We start from the raw sequence: 23,392 nt of genomic DNA on the forward strand, positions 1-23,392 counted from the left end.
TGATGCCATAATTAGTGTCAGAGTCATCACTTAGGTGTACAATACCTTGTTGTATGTTTGATGTGTTAGGTTGGCTAAATTCAAATGCATGTGATTCTTCATCTTCAGGTGAGGTTGGTACACTTCCTCCTCCTGGTGGCATTGGCACAAATATAGGTTCAAAGTCAGGACTCCATCGAACCATCCCATGTGTGAGGGAAGTTTTTGGAGGAAATCTCATGGTAGGTTTATTGTTCAAGGTTTTTTGTGGCATAGCTTGAGGATCTTGCGGATACATGTTCAAGGGGTCTGCTAGTAATGGTTGTGATGCCTTGATTTGGTCTTCGTCAAAGGTTTGTTGGATTTTCTTGCTCTTTCTTTATCTTGGACGAGGTTTTGGTTGTGCTTGTGCCTCAGAAAACAAAGGTTGGTAGAGTTCCTTGGGTCTCTGAGCTGATTGTCTCCTAGTAAGTGGTAACATGATACCTAAGAGTGTAAATGTAATGGAATTTTTGAGTGTTTTCGGTGATTTTAGAGTGGTGGGTATGCAAGATATGAGTGTTTTTTGGGATTTTTAAGTGTTTAGGAACGTTATGCAATGTCAGAAAAATTCTAGATGAATTATGGTTTTGATGTGCACAGTGCAAATGTCCTAGGGATGTTATGCAAAAGCAAATGCAAGGTGATGTTTTGAAGTTTGACCAGAGGAGATGAAAATGACTCTAAGGTATGCAAAATGACAATTAGAGTTATGTTTTGGACTTGGTAATGATACTAAAGGTACATGTATGCAAGTTAGACTATGTAAAGGATGGTGTTCTAGGGTTCATAATGACGTTTGGAACATGCAAAATGAGGGTAAATGCTCAAGAAGGCAATTTGGTTGATGGACAATTTGATAGGATTTGGTAGTGAAAATGATGCTAAGGATTTTGATCAATGCAATATGAAGGGGATATACCACTAGGGTAAGTCAAAATGAAATTTGGGGATGCTAGGGATATGATTATGCTATGAAAAGGGTATATGGAAAGTTTTGAACTTAGGTAAAACCTTTTAGAAAGTATTTTGTCTAAGAGTTTAACCTTAAGATAAAGGACTGTGGATCTTGACCAAAAAAACTGATAAAAGATGAAAAGGTCAAATGGATAAAAGATGACAAGGTCAAATCTATCAAGACATAGACAGATTTTGACCAAAGAAAATGATAAGAAAAGATAAAAAGACTAGTCAAGATCCATTATCCATCAACACTAGGAGATACTCTAAGACTCATACTTTGTTTAGATTTTTGACTAAATTCAAAGGTTTTGGGGGTTCAAAATGACACTTAGAGGACTCAAAATGGTGGTGATGCTGAGTGGATATGTGATATGAAAATGCCTATTATGAAAAAGGGGATTTTGGGTGCAAGATGCGGTTTTGGGTCAAGTGCAGAACAGGGAGGTCTAGAGGCTCCTAGATGCAGTTTTGGAGTCCTAAAGTGCAGTTCGGAGGCGCAAAATGGTCATGTAGGTACCCAAGTGTTCCCTAATAGTTCCAAGTGTGCCCTAATAGTACCAAATGCATCATTAATGCACTTGGAGCCAGTTTGGGCGTAGTTGGTAGTTTCTAGGCGCAGTTGGTAAGCTAGGAAGAGTGTTTCCTAATTCTGAGGGGTATGTTTATCAAACTGACATGCCAGGAAGCCAAGATGCTGGGATTGATGTTAGGATGGTTTGGGAGATGAAAAATGAAGGTTATGACATATAGAATGATTTCTTAAGTGAAGGTGCTGTAGAATGCAGATCTGGGCAAGCTAGTGCAAGGGGAGCTAACCAGGTACCTAAGGACACTGTTGAAGCCCCAAAATGTTATCTGGAACCAAAAACTAGATCTCAAGACCACCAAGTGCACCCAAAAAGTTTAGACTATGTCAATGACATAGTTGGGGCCTAGTTGGGCACAGTTGGTAGTTTCTGGGCACAGTTGGTAAGCTGGGCTGAAATTGAGGCAATTCTAGAAGCTATTGTTGCAGGATTGATGTCACAGAGAGATAAATGATAGAGGATAGTGTTAGGGCTAGTTTGGATGCTCAAAATGATGGTTAGGACACTTAAAATGATGGATAAAGTGGTCAAGATGATGAATAGGTATGCAAAGATGCAACGTGCTGATTCTGAGAAGGGAACGCAAAAACTAAGGAAAGTAAAACTGAACCTAAATGGATGCAATATGAAAAGTAATAGATACTAAATGAGGACTAAAAGGTGCAATATGAAGTCTATATGATGTAAAAATGAAGCATGGACTAGGGTGAATGCAAGTGAAATCTATGCAAGTGTGAGATCTACATTTTGCCAAGCACATTTAAGAGCACAAGTCACCATGTTTTCCAAGGTTCGAGTGTGTTGAATCAATGTTTTCAAAGTTTGATAAAGGTTGAAATGTTTTGGCAATGTGTGATGTTTTGACAAGTTCAAATGATATCCAAGGTGTAAATTTAAAAGTTTGGCATTTAGCTTGATTATGTTTTACACACACGCAAGACACATCAAGACAAGAATAACTGTTGTAAAAGTTAACAAACACACCACAACCTAGGCTTTTAGGACTGTATCCATTGAATTCCTACTTGAACCAAAGTTCACCCATTCTTATCTAGAGTGGACAACCTAGGATCTTGGCACCACAGGCTCCCCCTTACAGTGCACTCACTTCTCGGGGCTACCAAGATCTGCTTCCCAAGGGGCATGACTTCCCAAGGGACTGTTGCCTCTACTAAGGACCATGAGAATGTAGGATGTCTTCATGGGCATGGGTGACCCCTTGAGCCAATGGATAGAAAGGATTTTGGCCACTAAAACATGGTTTTTAGTAAGGGAATTCCATTCATCAAGTTAATGATAAACTTTCGCAAAAGGTCTCCCAGCCCCGAGAACTGAGGTTTGATGCACCACAAGGGTACTAGAGGAGAGCTATCATGCAAAAATATTGCCAACACAGCTTTCACTGTAATCAAATTTTATATAGTGGCTAGAACGTTGACCTAGCTTTGGCCCATTACCGCTCTGAGGTCATCCCCTGGCATACCCAATATTGAGTATCTTGGTCCAAGGTAGGCCTCCTATAGAAGTTAGATGAATTTCTCTCACATCCAAGATCCACGAATGGCAAGGGGAGAGGATACGTCCAATGCAACTCCTAGGGATTTAACACTGTAGACATGCTAGGCAGAAAAGAAAAAGGTTATTTTTAAGCACCAAATGAAATGTTATCTAATCTAGGAAATCCACACACATGGTTTTGAAAGACACACAAAGTCTTCGACAACGTCTGGCAAAGCACACACATCAGTAGTTTGTTATGATCATATCTTCATCCAACAATCACCACATGCTAAAAATAGATCATCAATAACACAAAATCACCTAATCTATTTCCTAGAGAGTGATAGGAGCTTGAAATTCAGATTTTGATTGATGCATGTGCTTACTGTGAACCTACATGTGTTTCGATAGTGCAAATTGCTCCCCAGAAGGCCAAAATGGCTCTGTACATCCCCAAGTGCACCCAGATAGTGTAGACTACATCAATGAAATAGTTGGGGCCCAGTTGGGTGTAGTTGGTAGTTTTAGGGCACAGTTGGGAAGTTAGGTGCAGGGTGTGGGGAAATGGGTGCCTAGTCAAGACCCAAAAATTGAAATTTTTAGAGCTACACTCCCAAGTGCGCCCAAAAAATGTAGACTGCATCAATGATGTAGTTGGGGCCTAGATGGGTGTAGTTGGTAAGTTGGAAATAATAGAAAGAGGCTTTGGTGTCTTTTGGGCTCCTAAAATTGCTCCTAGGGTTCCCAAGTGCGCCCTGATAGAGCAGAGTGCACCCTAGGATAGTAAGCTAATAGAATGTATGAAACAACAACATATAAGATTTTACTGGACCCCTTGATTAATCTATGTGTGAAAAGGAAGAGTAGATAGTTGTTATACCCTTCCAAGTGAGCTCCTTCCTTGCACCTACAAGCACAAACAAGAAAACACAAGTTAGATATGCATGTTCACGTCGGGTTCACCAAATGTAGGACCAGAAAATGGGTTAGAAGCATAACAGACTATGAGAAAATCACAAACTCAATCAACGTGTATTAGCACCCACTAGTCTACCATGAAATCCAAACTAATCAAAAGAAAGAAAACATAATCAAAAACTCCCTTTTCCATTTGTAGCTCCCATGTCCTTCTTTCTTCTCCAAATGATTGTAGCTCCAATTCGCCTATAGTGCACACAAGATTGAAGCAAAAGCCTATGATAGGGATAAAGCCATGAGAATACTTGAAGTGTGATTTTATTGTGAGAGCGAGAATGAAAAATGAAAATTAGTAGAGACTCCAAAACTCAAAGATTCAAGGACTCAAGACTTAAGCATTCTAGCTTTGAAATGAGAGGATGGGTGTCCATTTTATAATTTTCATGTAGGGTGAGAGCATTGGATTTGTCACCCATAGACATGCGTTGTGGCAAGAGATTCCTATGATGCATATGACAGAATATGCCAAAAGTAGGATTCTATGACACATGAGAGTCAAATTTGGAAGAGAATCTATGACAGGTCATAAGATTCCTCAACCCACTCAAAGCCAAGAATTTATGACGAATAAGCCAAATAGGGACATGCGTAAGAGGTAATAATATTTGATTATGACAAGTCTCAGCCAAGTGTCAAAGGAGGATCCACGAGGTGTCACATCCAAGTGTCATGATGACGCAATATTTTATGGAATATTTGAATTAAAAATCCTCTTATTCTACAAAATAAGAATTAGTAGAAAATGGAATTAATGAAGGAAAATAGAACTTAGGAAATTGTAAATTTCCATGGTTTGTAGATAATGAATCAATTAATTAATAAAATTAATTAATTGAGGATGATAATTAGGAAGAATAATTAGTGAGAATAATAGAATTAAATTATGGGTTATTTAATCTTATAGAAAAAATTAGTAGATGATTGGCCAAATTGATTAAATGAATGCGACCGTACCCTTTGATGAAAATGTGACGATGATGGATATCGAATAAGATGATGAAAAGGTAGACCAAAACCATGGTCAAATTAATTGATAGATCAAAATTGATAACATGCCAAGGACACATGACATGAATTAATTGATATGTAACATTTAACCGACATTGTAAATGCTACAAGATTGAAATTGATTGATAAGGTTTGATCATAATAACATTGACAGACACTGTCAATATTATTAAAATGGTTGATGATGCCATGATCTGACATTGAAAGCCTCAACAACATCAAAGATTGAATGACATGAATGATATTTTGACCTAGTACTAAGAGCCATGACAGTACTAAGGTTAGATTGATAAGATTGATAAGTTGATAGGTTTCCAAGGCATTGAAAGCCACATCAATGCCTAGGAGTAGATAAATAATGATTGATTTGGGATGTTTGATATGTTTTGGGTTGATTATGACCGATTTCAAGTGATTTCAAGTTGATTTTGGGTGATTCCGATTTGATTTGATATGATTTCGAGTTGATTTGATATGATTCTGAGTTGATATGAAATTGATGTGAAAGGGGATATAAATGACAAAATATGGTCAATCTGGCCAAAAGATCAAAGTTAGTAGAATGAGAAAATGGGACAAATTAGTATGAAGAAGTGATGAGGTCATAGATGTGAACCATTTTTGAGCGTCTACACTTCTGTATACAATAGTATTGAAAGATAAAACATTCATCACACAGAAGAATACAATTTTTTGGTGACCTAGAAACCTTCCAAATAGAAAGTAAAACTAGGGTGCGGAAGGTATCCACAAAAATTCACTACTGTAGCAAAAAGTTGGCTTGTTAAGGCTTACATTGAACACTTCTAGTGATCTGCCCTATTAGGAGCATAAAGGACTACTATGTCCACCTTGTTAGAGGATTTACAAACATACAATGAAGTATGCACTCAATTAAGAGATTTATACAAAGAATATTAAGTCTACCTTGTCAAAGGATTTAAAAACTGATTCACCTATTTAGATGAAGTAGTAGATCTACTTACAAATAATTTTTGATAAGATCCTTTATGCACTGATCACCTTATGTGATAGATATGACTTTTCTGCTTCTGTATTGACCTTGCTGCATTCCTTATACTTTTGTTGATAATTCTTCACATGCACTTCTCAAAAATACTTCTTGGTATTTTGATATTTTGATATCTTAGAATGCATCTTACATATATACCTTTCCATTTACAAAATTGCAAGGTCGACCAAAATACAAGTGAACAACACATTACAAAGTCAGCCCAATAGTAACTAACTCGGGTTCACTGAACTGACTCAGTGACTTTTTGATACTCAGTATTCACTACATTACATGGCATCATCATGCACTTAGTAGAAGTGAAGGCTTGGTCCATACTGATCACTTGATGTAGTTCTAAACTTGGTGACCACTAGTGACTAGTTAGATGTAGTCTCACTCGATAGATACTGCACACTGAGTTCACCTTGCTTCACTCAGTAAACAGTACTTCTTCCACTGCTCAATTTGCACTGAATTTCTATGACACAAACTTACTGCTCGATAGACACTAAAAAGCTCAGTAGACACTGTGAAGCTTAGTAGACACTACTGGTCTTCACATTGCTTGTATTCACTCGGTAGCCACTGTTCTGCTCGGTGTAATCTGCTGAACACTTTGAAGCTTGGTTAACACTAGAATGCTCCGTGAGGGAAGGAAACTAAGTGTTGAGCTCAATAGCTATATTGACATAGATAAGTGTTGTCACTAATGGAAATAATAACTTAATGCCAACATTCTCAATTTGAGTGGGTTGTCTCATTAGAAATCTTTGCCTTAAATCATCAAATTATTTACTTTTTCTTGGTGTGATTTGGAGAGCCTTCTCTCTAAATTTAAGTGGAATTTCAATCAATTTTTTCTTCTTGCTTCCTCCTTGTGTCGAAGCTAATGTCTTAGGTTATTCTTCCCCCTCATCCACTTTTAACATAATATCTTGTTTAGGAGATTCAGGTTCCACTATGTTTCTCAATTTTGCAAGCACTTGAGAAATAATCTCTTGATTATTCTAAAGGCATTTATTAAACCTATCTAAATATTTCTCTTCCTGGTAAACAACTTTAAATTAAGGATAAATTCTCTTCATTTCCTCCTCAATCACCATAATTTCTCTCCATTTCAAGGTTCAATCCCTACATTTATCTTCATCTAAAAAATTAGTTATAATGTCTTCTTCCCACATGGGTTTTCTCAGGGGAAAATTGTATCCCCTTATTTGTCTCATAGCATTCCTAACAAAATTATCAAGATAATATATCCTTGTAGGTGTAGTTGGAAATTTAAACTCTCTGATAAATGCATCAACTTCCTCAATTGCCTCTTTTCCTATATTAAAATCACCAATCTTGGAATTTCTACAAAGAAAAGTCCCCTTTTGAACAGTGGGCCCTAGATACTCCCTATTCATTAGAATCAACTGCCAAAAGAATTCCACAATTTTGAACCTCTCAAGGACATATTTAGGAAAAATATTGGGTGGCTATGGGCATCCATAAACCCTCATTATAGTACAATTATAAAAAAGAGAAACACTTCCCCAATCATGTCCCAATTTGTGGTCTTAATCATAACATCTAGATGGTTTAATCAATTGTCTAACAATTCTTGGAACCCTCTTAGAAATAGCATCTAAAATGTTTAAAATGGGATAAACAAAATCATTGTATAAAGAGAGAAAATTTGCATAAGGGTAAAATCTCTTCCATACCCTTTTCCACTGTTGTATTGGTAAAGTCCCTTCCATATCTTCCATTTGTTCAATGAAGCTAGGGTTGATATAGCCAAAATTTTTATATTGGATCAAATGCATCATCTATGAGCATTGATGAAACTTAAAATTCTTCAGCTCTCCTTGTTGTGCCACACCAATTTAGTCATGAATAGTATTTATTTTATTCATAACATAATCATAACCTATATTTATGAACTGATCCTATATATTGATAATGATTACATACATGGCACTAGTAGCATTCATAGTTCCACAAATTCCCAATACTTTATTTATGAAAAATATGGTATTCTAGAGATACCTTCTGAAATATTTAAGAGGCATGAAATCCCCTAATATCTTTGGAATTTCACCCTTTTCCTTGAAAAATAGAGGAATTTTCTTTTTCATAACTTGTCTAGTGAAGAAAAAAATCTACGTTTGAAAAGTCCTTTTAACTTTCTCAAAATCAATTTCAACAGTCATGGATCCTCCTAGATGAAAAGCTTCGATGAAAGTCTCCCTATTTAATGTGCATAGTACACTTTGATCCTTCTTTTGAAATGAATGGATGACTAGATTACATGCTTTAATCAATGCTTTCACCAAATATAGCAACAAAAACCTTTGGTATTATAGGCTTACCCAAATTCCTAGTCCAAGGATTTGAAGTTCTAGGCTTGTTCAATCTATTCTCATAGAAGAACCAAAAAAGCTCATTCTCGTTTGTATTAGGCACAACTATATCTCTGTAGAAACTATATGGATCTCTTAGAACATGGAGATTCATAGATTGTGCATTTAAAGAACTTGGTAGGAAGTACACCCATTCGTCTACAAATGGACATGTTTCTTATCTTTAGTTTGACTTGAACTAGCAAGAACCTCTTCAATCTCTTCCTCAACAATCAACTTTCCTTTCTCTCCCTCCATCTTTGCAACTCTGACAGACTTATTGAATTCCTTTTGTACATTTTCTTCTCTACAATATTGACTACTTCAGAATTACTACAAAAATCTAATTACACTAGCTTCTTAAAAGCTTCTACAGTTGAAAATAACATTAATGGCATTCAACATTGCATGTATGAAATCTTTCAAATTTCCATAAAGTACTTTTCATTCATATTTTGTGGTAGTCATATTGCATTGTCATCAATTTGTCCTCTTCCAACCATTGTAGCTACCCTTTATTTTTTCATTAAAATTTACGTGGTCTCAATATAAGATACTTTGTTGGGAAACTACGATGTTGCGATTAACTTCTTCTTAACCCTAGTCACGTTCTTGCAACCACCAATCTCAACATGGCCATAACCTTTTCAAGATTGCACTTTGCTTTACTTCTTACTTATATCCATGTCCTAATAATATCTTGGCATTGGCTACTAGCTGTTGTGATGCCATACCAAACTACTAGCTTCATATCTCTATTAGCCCAAAATTTTGCAACCCTAAACATTATAGTTTCTTAGAAACCGACAAAGATGAACTCCCAATTAATCTCCACTTTGCTACTGCTAGCTACAAATAGTTTAATGTAACCAATAAGTTGGACTTAAAATTTTTTTCATAACTTTTTAACATTACAACCTCATGTCTTAACTATTAAGAATGCTTTGAGAAGTCACACTCAACCTTCATCATACCATCACATCATTAACTTAATGCTTAGACTTCTCACCTATGAGATACCACTTAAAAATTTATATGATCCATTGTGACATTGCAACAGTCAAGCGATTAAATTTTTTTTAAGTAAAGATGTTGCACTTTGATATTCCTTTAACCCTTATCATAGCTTCATGACTTGAAATACTAAGGGCATTCCTCAACATGCGATATTGCGATCATACTACTTTTCCTTTTGTCTCTACTTCATAAATTAAAGCCTTAACCATGAGCATACTCAAAAGAAGTAGTGCTTAACCTTTTATATTGTCATCACTTCATTAAAACCACAAATAATTTTATAGGTCAAACCATAGAGATGTTGTGCTAATAGTTATCTTATGACCTTCACAACATCACAACTTGTAGTTTTATAAAAGCATTACCATTAGAGATTTTGTGGTTAACAGTAGGCTTTACCTTCTTTGCAACTTCAAAAACTTATTCACAAGCATCAAGGAAGTGACAATGACATAATGACCACAGTTTTAATCCTTTGAATCACAACCTCACAACTTGAAAAACTAACCTTAATCAATGACCAAAGATGTCACACCTGACTACCTACAGCCACTTTGTAGCATGAAACCTTTAGTCCCAAACAAGCACCATAAAGTCACAAAACTATTTCATACTACTAGATTGCAACCATAATTTCACAACTAGGAAAAAATCTAGAGATGCCAAAGTACACACGAGATTGCTACTTTGCAACTTAAAATCTTAAAGGTTTGATTTTTCATTGCAAAGTTGTGAACATCTAAGAAAGTTTTGTAAACATGATTCAGGATATGAAAACAATTGGATCAAAAGGTAAATGACATCTTAAACCTAGGGCTTAGAAGTTTTAATGAAAAAGATAATAAATAAAATAAAACAAAATCCTCTTGCACTATAAAAAATGCCATTATTTCAAGGATCTAGAATTTTTTAATCATCCTAGAAAATAGGGCTAACAAAGGGCTTGTCTTGGTCAAGCCCTAGGTTAAGAAATTAACTATAATTGATAAATGTAAATGTATATGACTTAAAGAAAAGACAAATATTAGGATTCATCTTTCTTGTATGTATGTAAATATAGTGTAGATCTCGAATTAGGAATGTAGGGTACCTCCACTCTTTGCAATGAATCTACCATAATCCTGTCATGGTGCCATGGATATGGAAGTGCATCAATGAAGAAGATAATGAATTATTTAATTTAGATATCCTCCCTTTATGGCCAACAATAAGCTATATCTTGAAGAAGAAATGATCACAAAGAATTCTTTGATGCTAGATAGAAATCTCCTTTCATAAATGCTTGAAAAAATTGAATACTTGAATTCCTTGAATGCAAAAGGAAGAAATATTCACTTGAGAGAAAGAGATTGAGTGCATGAATGAATGAGATGATGGATATATGAAAATGAAGTCCCCCAGCCTCCTTATATATGAGTTTTTGGGCAAGAAAACAATATAGGTTGACGAGGTAATGATAAAAATATGTCTACAATTTGTTTGTTGGATTTTACATATTCAAGCCTCAATTGCTTCTCTTGTACTTTCTCTCTTAAGTAGTGATACTTGATAGATATATTCTTAGTTTTTGCATGCACCGCTAGATTCTTTGATATATTTATTGCACTAGTACTATCACAATAAATAGTAACATACTCATTAACTTCTTCTTGCATACCTTCCATTAGTTTCTTACTCCAAACAATACCATAATAATTAATTACAACATCAATATACTCAACTTCAGGAGTAGATTGTGATATGCAACTTTGTTTCTTGATTAACCATGTAATTAGTCTTTCTCCTAAGAAGAAATCCCCAACACTTGTACTCTTTGTATCATTCACATTTCAAACCCAATCTACATTAGTGTAGACTTTAAGTGTAAAGTCACTATCTTGTTTATATCAGAATCCAAAATCTTTAGTTCCTTTCAAATATCTAAATATCTTTTTAACATCATTCATATGAGTTTCCTTAGGATTAGAAGAAAAACTTGCAACTATTTCAATTACATGAGCAATATCAGGTCTACTATGCACAACACACTATAATTTTCCAATCATTGATCTATTCTATGTCTCATTTACCTTAGTATTAGTGTCCTCCTTTGGTAATTTGAATATAATCACCATAGGCATACTGACTGTCATTGACTCATCCATTCCAAATTTTTTCAATTTTTTTTTCACATACTTAGACCGAGTCACATAAATAATATCTTTTGTTTGATGAACTTTTAAGACAATGAAACATTTTATCTCACCAAACATAAACATCTCAATTTATTTTCTCATTTGATCAACAAATAATTCTAACCAAATATGATATCATCCAAAAAAAATAGTAATCAATACCATTTTTCAGTTTCACTTTTCAAATACAAATTACTATCCTCACTTGTTCTAAAAAAATCAATCTTAATCAACTATGAATGTAACCTTTTATGCCATACTTTCGGTGATTGTTTTAGTCCATACAATACTTTATTCAACTTGCAAACTAGGTGCTTCTAACATGATTACCTAGACTTCCTCTTCAAGTATTCTATTTGAAAATGTAGATTTAACATCCATTTGATATACTTTGGATTTCTTATAAGTGTTTGTTGTCACAAAAGTTTGCACCCTTGCCTGAAGTTTTTACCTAAAGAAAATCTTGTGAAACATGGAAACAACCTCCAAGGTGTGAGACTTGAACTGTGAGGTTGAGTCTCTAGAGAAGGCCAACTTCCTTTTCTATTAAGGTGCACCTAAACTAAACTTAGAGAGGAAAAGGGCAAAGGAGATGCTTGAAGGAAAATCTACCTATTCTAACCTAGGAGGGTGATGCACCAAAATAGAGTGTTCAATCCTATCTCTGCCCATACATGCACAATTAACTATCATGAAATCAAAATATACAGATTTAAACTTGTTTAATTTAGCAATCACATGCAGATCAAACAACTAGAAAAATGACACAAGGAAGAAGAGATTCAATTTATATCATTCATAGGACAAAAAGAGATACAATTATGCAAATTAAAGACAACCACAATACATTGAAGAGAGTAAAATAGATCTTACACAATGCATCAATGGTTGAAAGAGATAAAGTAGAATATCATGAATAGTTCATAGGAAAAGGTAATTTATAATGTCCATGCCAAAACATGCTAAGGAATTAAAGAAGAATCGACCCTAACAAAGATTACAAAATGTTCTTTTATAGTTCAAGAATAACTCAGATAGCTTTTATCCTAAGGAATATCACAACTATCATCATTAAGATTACAGAGAGAAATCAGGTAGATCAAGAAAATCTGATTCTGGTACATTCTCAGAGGCAAGAAAATCATAAAAACCTTGACTGGAAGAACCCTAAAGGTGGCATGAATGATGCCATTAATCATTTTGACCAATTAGATGGATAACTAGGTGGTGGAGGGAATGTCCCTACATTGTTTCTAGCCCTACTTTCATTTGAGAGTGGTTAGAATTGATCATGGAGATCAGATTGTGCAAAAAAATTACTTCTCCCATTCCTGTCTCGACAAATCAACAAAAATAAATAGTGAAACTATGCCATACAATTGGAATGAGCCACATGGACCAATATTCTTTTATCTTTTTGCCACCTCATAAAGTCTTTGTGAGTTGACCACCCTGTTAACTTTACTAACCACCTACCCTATGAAACTACTGACTTAACCATAACTAACTATCAACTACTACTGCTGCTTACCACTCAGGCTCACAAGGACACATATCCTCACATTGCTTCCCCACTTTGTCTAAAATCCTCACAACTTCAAAATGTGGGAAAGTGATGATTGTTGATCACCAAATGATTGATAGTCATGAAAGACACCAGTTATTGTGGTGCCTACCTTTAAAAATTTTGAGCCCACTAAACACTCAACATCCACCTCATTAGGCACATCATCCTTCTTGGTGAATCAACATGAAGTATTTGACATATATTCCACCTCAGCACCACTTGACATCCTTTAGAAAAACTGACCCCATGTGGCCACATGTCAAGATGTCACTTCCTTACATTATTTAAAAACCTTACAACTTCATAAAGCAAGGAAGCAACAACCGCAAATCTTCTAGCATCTGATGGTCTACAAATATGTGGTCCACTTTTTTCACCATGTTAGCATCTTATCCAATCAGGACCTTTCCATACGCCAACTCATCTGATAGCCTTTCTACCTATGACCCACACTAAAAAAAAAACCCATAGATGCACATGTCACAAAGTCACTTCCCCATATTGCTTAAAGTTCAAGAAATTAAAAAATGTAGGAAAGCGACCACCGTAGATCTGCCAAGATTTGATGGATGAGAGAAAGTTGTGGGGCTGGGGAAATAAACTTAGGAAAATAAATAAATATAATAAAGTTTTTATTTGTTTATTTTGTATTTTACATCTGGCATATTTAATATTTAAATATGGAATGTGACCGTTGGGTTAGCTTTATCATTTAAATTCAAATTTTTGGCAGGAGGACAAATATGATTAACAGTGTCATAAGCTAATAATGTTCTAACAACTTTCAATCTTGTAATAGGGGAAAATTCTCACCATAGTCAATTCCTTCTTCTTGGGCATAATTTTTGCACAGTAATCTAGCCTTGTTCCTCACAACTTACCCATTTTCATTCATCTTGTTTGTGAAACACACTTTTCTCCAATCACATTCTTATTAACTAGCCTTAGTTCTAGTTTCCATTTGTTATCTTTCTTAATATGATCAATCTTTTCATTCATACAATCAACCCAATCATCATTGTCAAGTGTAGATTTTATAGTTCTTTGTTCAAACTCAACAATTAAACATGTACTATCTTTTAACTACTTGTTGTCATAAATCCAACACTTCTATCTCCAAAAAATTGTTTATGTGAATATTTCCTTCTCACATATTTTCTAACACAAGTTTAGTTCTCTAATTTCCAACATTATATTTACTCAGTTGGGTCTCAACATCTTGCTCAGGTTGTTTTGTTTATGACTCAAGTACTGCATGCTAACACTCGGTGAATCTCTCCTATAGCTTAGGCATTATGTTAGACACATCTTCATAGACATATACAATTTTTTTTGATCATCTGGTTCTTTTTACTTTCCTCATTGTTCTTTTCTGTAAACTCATCAATTCTTACATTTTCACTTTCAATCATTATATTAGTAGCCTTGTTCAAACATTTATAGGCCTTTATTTTAACAGATTAACCATGGAAAATACCTTCATCACCTTTTGAATCAAATATACCATTCCTTTCATCTTTATGTATGTGCTATCTACTTCCAAATATCTTGAAATAAATCACATTAGGTGTATTAACATACTAGAGTTTATAAGGTTTCTTGTTTCTTCCTTTCTTCAATTGAACTCAGTTAAGAGTGTAAAAATTAGTAGTGCTAATGACTTCTCTCCAAAATATTTGACCAATTATTTTTCAATCAATGGTATTCTTGAACATTCCACAATCGATCTATTTCTTTGTTCAACAATCCCATTCTATTGTCTTTGGTGATGACAACTATCTCTTAATAGTACGCTCAATAATAAAGTTAGTAAACTCAACATATATAAAATTTCCAACTCTATCAAGTCTTAAAATTTTTAAATTTTTAGCAGTCTCTATTTCAACTCTAGTTTTATATCATTTGAACATATCAAAAACATGTGATTTTACCTTAATGAACATTTTTGTCATCATCCTAGAACAATCATCAAGAAATAATATAAAATATCTATCACCATAATAACTTCCCACTCTTATTGGTCCACACAAAATAGTATGCACTAAGTCCATATTTTATTAGATGTATGTGTCTTGAAATACCTGACTTGGATATCTTATTGAGATGAGATTGTTTGCACATAATATTCTTAGGTTTATACAAACTTGGTAAGCCTCTAAATCTTCTCTTTCTAACCTTGACCATATTTTCAAAATGACATGATATAACTGTTGATCTCTAAGCCTAAGTTTCTTATTAGTTTCTAATACTTATTCATTTCCAAGGTGGTGTTTGACGGTCATCATTGGGAATGAGCCATCCTAAGATAGTCGAGCTATGAAATGATTTGTTTATTTGTTAACACATGGCGAGAAAGTCAAAGGTTGCTGAGCATCCCAGTTGAGACCGATCAAGTATAGAAGCCAAGTAATTAAGTTGAGACTAAGAAATTAGTTAGTTAGTTATTTCCAAGTAAATAGAATATGTGGAGGCCTAGTGCAAATATGAATGTTAGCTACAATTGAGTATCAGAACATTCAATTGTCGAATAAACTAGTGTTGACATAAGAATTTGTAATTCCAAAAACACTTATGTAAATCATTCTAGTCAACCTCAACATGAAATTTAAGGATAAAGGAAATAATTAAGGAGCACATGATGTGTTTTTTCAGATGGAATTAGTCCCTAGGAAAATAGATTAACCAATTAGAAAATTAGAATGGAAAATGACAAAAAGTGATGAAATATGGATCATTAATCCTAATCTAGAACTTTCAAGAATTATCTATTTAAGAAGGGTTCCTACCCTAAGATCAGAGAGAGTGTGTGAGTCATATAGACACATCTATGTGAAGAGAAGTGAAGTGGAGGAGTGAACAAGATAAGTATAGAGTGAAGAAGTTCAAACAATGTAACCAGATCACCGAAGGAAAGAACAAATATATCAGATAAGGAGATCCATAATTAGCTTTTAGAGAAAATTGAAGGGATAGATACTAAATCAATTTTAGTATATTGAGTCAAGGAAAATCTCTTAATAGAGTGTTTCTAACAAACCTATTTCAAATCTCCTAACAAAGTCCTTACTTCATTGTAAGTGCAAAATCCTTTCATAGGGTAAGACCTAATAGTCTTAACAACTTTTAATAGAGTAGAACCCTCATAGGGTTGATCATCTAATATGATTAAAATTTTAACCCTAATAGGTTACCTTTTTTGTTGCAATAATGAAGACTTGCAGGTTTCATCCCCACCCTAGTTTTACCTTCATATTGAAGTAAAAAGTATTAGAAAAAAGTATGAGAAGGATTAGGTGTGAATTATTTTATTAGAAAAAAGTATTAAAGATCTTGATTCATCCTCCTTCTTAGTATCTTGTTTCCCATTAAAGATTTCAAATAATTAGTATTAGAGTACAATTCTCTTGAAATGGTCTAACAACTTGAGAGGATCAAATCTTATAAATGGAGGAATACAAGATGGGAAAAATAATTGAGAGCTAGATGATTGAAATCTAGATCATATTGCAACAACTTAAATGAGAAAAATAAGAGCTGAGAAAATCTTTAAAGAAAAGGAAAGAAATGGCCATTTAGCATAATGAAACACAATACGAGGAAATTGATACACAAGGATTTCTTAATAGTGGGAATTATGATGACATTGATGCAACAATGGTAGATCTACTAGAGAAGAACAATATTTTGAATAAAAAAGTCAAATAACTCAAGAGAGAAAAAGAAATTCAATCAGTAAGATTATGTGAGGTGACTAAACAAAAGAAGAAAGGAGAAGAAGACAAATCCATAACTGAGGAAGAAAAAAGACAAATGGACATCAGATTTGAAGAAAGATAATTTGAGGAGAAGAAGCTCACAAATAATTAGTTGGACATGATGAATCAATTGCTAATTGAAAATCAAGAATTCAACAAAAATGATATGGAGATCACATAAATGAGATTAGAAAGTGATCAACTAAGAAATGAGTTAAGATCTAAGAAAGGAATATTAGAAAGAATGAACAAACCAAGTGAAGCTAGCAAATATTTTGAAGAGCTAATGAGATCACCAAGGTAATCTAACGATAAATCTAGTCTAGGAAATGACAAGTCATCATCTATTGAGGTAGGAGAGTCATCAAAGAATGGAGAGCAAATAAATGCAAAAACCAAAGGAAAACCTACTTGTCATCATTGTGGTAAACTTGGACACACTGCCAACATATGCAAAAGCAAAAATGGTAAGCAAAAACCCAAACCTAAGTTTACTGGTTACTATTTTAATTACAAGAAGGTCAAGAACATGAGCATATCAAAGAAAAGTGATGCATATACTACACCTAGATTTGAAAGACATTGTTATAACTATAAAAATATGGACATAGAGCTCCTGAATCCAAATTCAAGGAAAGATCTAACTAGATATCTAAGAATAAAGCACATGCACCCAAGAAAGGTAACTCTTACAATTGGAATTACAACAAATGTTATAATTGTCATTATTGTGGAGAGTATGGGTACATTCTAGAGAATTGCATAAAGAAATACTTCAGAGGTAATTATAAGAAATGGTTGAATGGAAATCTATTTTAGTTGTTTTAAGGTTGGACATGTTAGTAAGAACTATAGGACCTGAGCACCAACACCAAAAAATGGAAACAATAAAGTAAACAGAAAAGTTGAGTTAAAGAGAACATGGAAATAGATAGTAGAAGATGGAAGCAGTGGAGAAAGAAAAGATGAGATCACCAAATCTGATGGATTAGGTGATCACACCTCATTTAACTAATAAAGGGAATGTATGTAGGTATTGTATACTTAATGAAATATCATACATTAGTTCCTAAAAAGTAAATGGTTAAAAGTCCATATCAACATGAATCAAGATGCATTAGGACAAATATGAAATAACTATTGGAAAAATAAAATATGTTTACTATCAAGGGTCGAGCATTAGTAATATAGTTTGTGTTGATTGAGCATTGTAATATAGACTAAGTTCTTACAATGATTAGGCTAATGTATTAGCCAATAAAATTGGTATTAGCTGAGATATGTAATGGTATTGAGTATTTGAAAAGAGGCACGAAAGGCCAAGACAACTTTTGTCCACCCAATAGAGTACAAGTGCATTTATTGCAAACCTAATTGGAAAAATTGAAGGTATATATCAAATTTGAGCATTCATTTTTACTTTACCAAGTGAATTCAAGTGCACAAGCAATTCAGAGGCAATTGACATGAATTCAATGACAAAATGAGTGAAACACTATGTGTGATTGGCAGTTTGGTAGAATTCAGTAAGTGAAACCATTATTTTAGATCCAATTTTTTTTAGAGGTTATCATAGAAAAATTGAAAACCCTAGTTCAAAATGCCATCATCTACAACCACAAGTAAAATTCTAAAGGAGAGAAATACACAAATTGTAAGGAATGACCAATTTTCTCCACCTAATTTTAGAGATTGTTTAAACTTTGAAGTAATAGAAGATGAAATTGGTTCCTTGTCATCAATTCCACCATAGGTTCTAACAATTGAATATGTACGAACCTATTACTACATGTGAAAAATTAGAGAGGTTGGAGATTTTGAGCTAATAAAAACTTATGGGAAGTTGTGTGACAATGGAGTACTAAAGGATGAGCATAATATTATCAATGAAAAAGGGCTTACTCATGCCCTAGGTTTTCCAAAAGTTTTCAAAGAAGAATGGATGAAGATTGTGTTAAGCCAGGTTCATGATATGAAAATATGGTTAGATAGTGAGCCAATAAAGATCAACAAGGACATCATACATAAAGTAAATGGATACCCTACCCTAGATAGACCAAAGTAAAAAATATGTGTAGTAAGAAATAAAGTTAAGAAATTGACAAAAGCTAAATGAAATGGTCAAGGCATGTTAATCGATGAGATTGAAGATCCTATTATTAAATTTGTAGTAAGAGTGATTACACATAAGTTTTATCAATCAAGATGAATGAGTAGTGTGCCATGCATTGTAGTAGACTTGGGCTAAAAAAATATTAAAAAGGATCATGGTTATGATCTTGACGAGATGCAAGTACAATAATTGACACAGAATCTTGGAGTTATAAGGAAAGTAGAGAATACATTGTGTAAGTTTAAATATTTGTTAGTTTGTATATTTTTCTATGTACAAAATTCATTTCCTACCATCGGCACAATAGCATGAGATAGGAGTAGGCCAACTATGGAGAAAATAAATGACTTGATAAGTTAGCTAGGATAAAATTTTGAGTCAATAATGGATAACTATTTTGAGGAGTTCAAGAATAAAATGAGAAATTGTACGAGGATTCCAAAATCCACTATAGATAAATATTTTGATGATATATGTTTCATGGTAGAAATAGATTTTGTTTATGCCAGGCTGTACTACCTAGAATTACATGGTTAAGGCCTATACCTTATGAGGTTAATGTTGATGAAGTTTTTAGAAATAAGGATTACTGAGAGGGGAGGGGAGTGAATCAGTAACGGGGTAAATTTTAAGAAATCCCCCTCCAGAAAAAGATATAAAATATTGGTGAGCCTCTCATTATTTTGAAAAACCAAATTATTTTTATCAGTGAATCTCTCAATTTTATATATTATTTACATTGGCAATTATTTTGGAATCATCATTTTTAATTAGAAAATATTGGTGAATCTCAATAATAATAAGAAGTTTTCTAATTGCCATGGAAGATTACAAATCAAAATTGAACATGTGTTATCTCATAGAAATTATGAGGGTAATTACATTATATTTTAAATCAATAATGAAAACTAAATATTGGTGATATATCCCTAAAGTAATTAATAATTATGATAATTATTGAAGATTTAATTTTAATTTCTCCCATAATATATAATATTTAGGTGACTCAAATCTAATCATGTATCAAATATTGTGGCAAATCTTTGAGTTTAATTTTTTTAATAAAATAAATTATTAAGATATTTTAAAACTAAGTTTAATAAAAATGTGGTGATTTAGGTTGCATTAAATCTTAAATTATTAACCAAATTACTAATAATTTTTTTCCTAAAATTAGTCAATTTACAAATATTAGCCACTAAAAAGTAGTAATCTACAAACTTTAGTTGCCAATTGGATATTATTACTTACTTTAAACCATGCATGAAAAAACAATAAAGTAATGCTGAACAGTAACAAGAACAATGCACAAAGATAACTCATAACACCATATTTTGTTAACAAGGGAAACCTTGGCCAAGGGAAAACCCCGGTGGGGATGATACCCACTAGATAATATATTGATATATAAGTTCCTTGCTAGAGGATGGGTCCTATTAGGATTCAATGAAAAAATTTAGTATAAGTAGTCCCTGTTAGGAGACTTTGAATCCCTATTAGGAGATTCCAACCCTGTTAGGAGTTGTGGTACAATGTATGAAAGAAGAGCCCACTGCCCAAACATGCAATTTCAATTACAAGAAGAGCTCACTACTCAAACAAGTAATTTACTATTATCTTCTTCCTTGACTGGTCTCTGATCTTCAGCTCAATCTTAGATCACCAAATAGATTATGTAAAACTTCGCATATATTGCTTTCACAAAAGTTCACATATAGTCACAATTTGCAATTCACACTTGCACTTTGCTTGCATAATAGCTCACTTCACAATCTTACTACGAAATTTCCTTTGCATAAATACCATGCCTTTACACAAATTACTACTGGGTCAGCTAAGACCACAAACCACTTTTCCAAGTTAGAATAAACATCTAGAATGTCAGCCCTAATTGGACAAGTAATTGTTTTGTAAACAAATCAATTCTTTCCTTCAGTTCTAATGTCCTATTTCACTTGAAAATATGAATATCAATGTTCCATACAATTCATATTGACTTTTGAGGTTATACACATCATCATCAACATCGATACTATCTCCATGTAACTTCACTAGTCATAATATGATGTTAGCAACAAGTTATAAACAAAACAATACACTTTTGTAAACCAAATTCTATACTTAGACACTTTTCTAATTACCAAATACCAAGTATCTTTATTTTTTAGGTTACCTATGAACATGTACATCACGTGTTACCATAAATGAAAACAATTACATATCACTATTAGCCAATTGTCAACAATCTTACCCTTTGGCATTGATGGCAACAAAACAGGAAAATTGGCTAAGTGACAAAAACAAACATATAAACATTACATCTATTACAACTTATTCAACTTTACATATGCTCCCCCTTACAATATACTTTACAATATTATCTTCTCTATACCTAATTTACAATTTTCACATTTTATCTCTCCCCTTTTCATATGTATACAATTTTCACGTGTATCTCTCCCCCTTTGACATCAATGACAAAGGTCAAAATGTCAAGATTTTGTCTAAAAACTATCCAAAACTGCTATCCTTCCTTGTACTAATATGATCTTCATATAATCATCAAAATTAGCCTTCAGAATATCCATATCTTTGGTCCATGTTTCCTTGGTAGACTCAGCTAATGTGAGAATTTCACATAAAGTGTATGATGCAATCTCAATTGCATTTAGATCTAAATACAAAAAGTTGGAATATGTGTCCTTGGCCTTGACACATTCTTCTAATTTTTTCTCAATAAAAAATAATTTTAGAGCAATAGATTCTTTGAAATCTGATATCCTCTTCAAAATCTTTTTTTTTTTGAAGTTCCAATTTCCTAATGTCATTGTGAATACTAGCAACTTGACTTTCAAAATAATCTACTTTACAAGATGGATACTGGATCTGGTTGGATAAAGCCTCTAGCTCACTCATCTTTAACTCTATCTAACTATCAATGTATTTAGTCAGCTTGTATGATAGGGTACACTTAATATACAGAGTTTTTTCCCCTTCCTGCTGGCATTTCTAGAGTTCTTTTATACAAGTATAAATATTAACTATGTCATTCTTGATATTTTGACAGATGGTGTTAAACAAGCTAGCACCATGGGAAATATGTGCTTTTGCCTCTACAATATTCAACAAATTTGTAAACTCTTCATCAAATGATTTTAGCACTTCTTATGCTCTCTATTTAGGATCTGGTTCAGTGTGCTGAACTACCAATGTACTATGCAGTCTGTCTATCACTTTCATTAATGTTCTTCGTAAACTCTTCACTTTCTTATTTTTCTCAATTAGCTTGGTCAAGGATGAGATCGGATCTATTTGATCATCATCATCAATAGATAAACTAGCAAGAGAGAGTAGAGTAGATGAACTAGATGGTTTAGTATCGTCCTCCCTCTATTTCTTCGATGCTTTTTGTTCTTCTCTCTTCTTCTTTCTTTTCTTTTTCCTCTCTTTCTTTCTTCTCTTCCTATCTTTTCTTATCTTCCTCAAGAAATTTCTCCTTGGCTTCGTCCATTTTCTTCTTTTCTTCTTCTAGTAGCCTTTTCTCTTCCTCAATTTGTCTCAACTTATCCTCAATATCATTAGTGTCTAGTTCATTTGGTTCAGAACCACCAAATGGATTGGTATCATCAATATTAATGGTAACATTGGTTTGATCAATCTGCATAGTGTCACCACTTATTGACACTTCTAAAGTTTGAGGAGCTTGAGGAGATGCTACCTGTTACTTTGTCAACATTTGATTGATTGCTACTGCAGTCTCATTCCTCAGCTTATCCTTTTCACCAACCATAAATAGAAATGGTCTCAATTTATTCCTCAAGTATGGTGCAAGGTTATTCAAAAGTCTTTTTATTTCTTCTTCTTCATCAGTCTTCCGAATAGTTCTAAGCATAGACTTCCAAAGTTCAAGGTCTTCTTCCCTTGTAGGAGCCTTCTTCTAAATAAGTCTCTCATAGAATTTTTGGTTTATAATACTCTCAAGTTCCTTCAATTTATGATTATTTAATATAATATATCTCACAGTAGATACATCTATCTGATCTTTCTCAAAATTGTTGTACAAATCATAAAACTTGTTTATCTAAAAAAAATACCTTCATTTACAATACCTGTATTGATCTTTTTTATCTTCTACTTTCAAGGTTGCCGAGCTTTGTCTCCTGCTTGCTTAGATGGAGTCACTTTTTCTGCCTACTTGGTTTCTTGTTCCTCATCATCTTCATCAATGGAGTCAATTTTGAACAATGTTTTCTATCTTTTATCAGGTCTAATGGCCTATTGTTTGACTCTCTTTTTCTTGGTAGACATTGCTT

Source organism: Cupressus sempervirens, chromosome 9, assembly GCF_028749045.1.
Source record: "Cupressus sempervirens isolate cs-2001-9-10 chromosome 9, ASM2874904v1, whole genome shotgun sequence".
Lineage (NCBI taxonomy): Eukaryota > Viridiplantae > Streptophyta > Pinopsida > Cupressales > Cupressaceae > Cupressus > Cupressus sempervirens.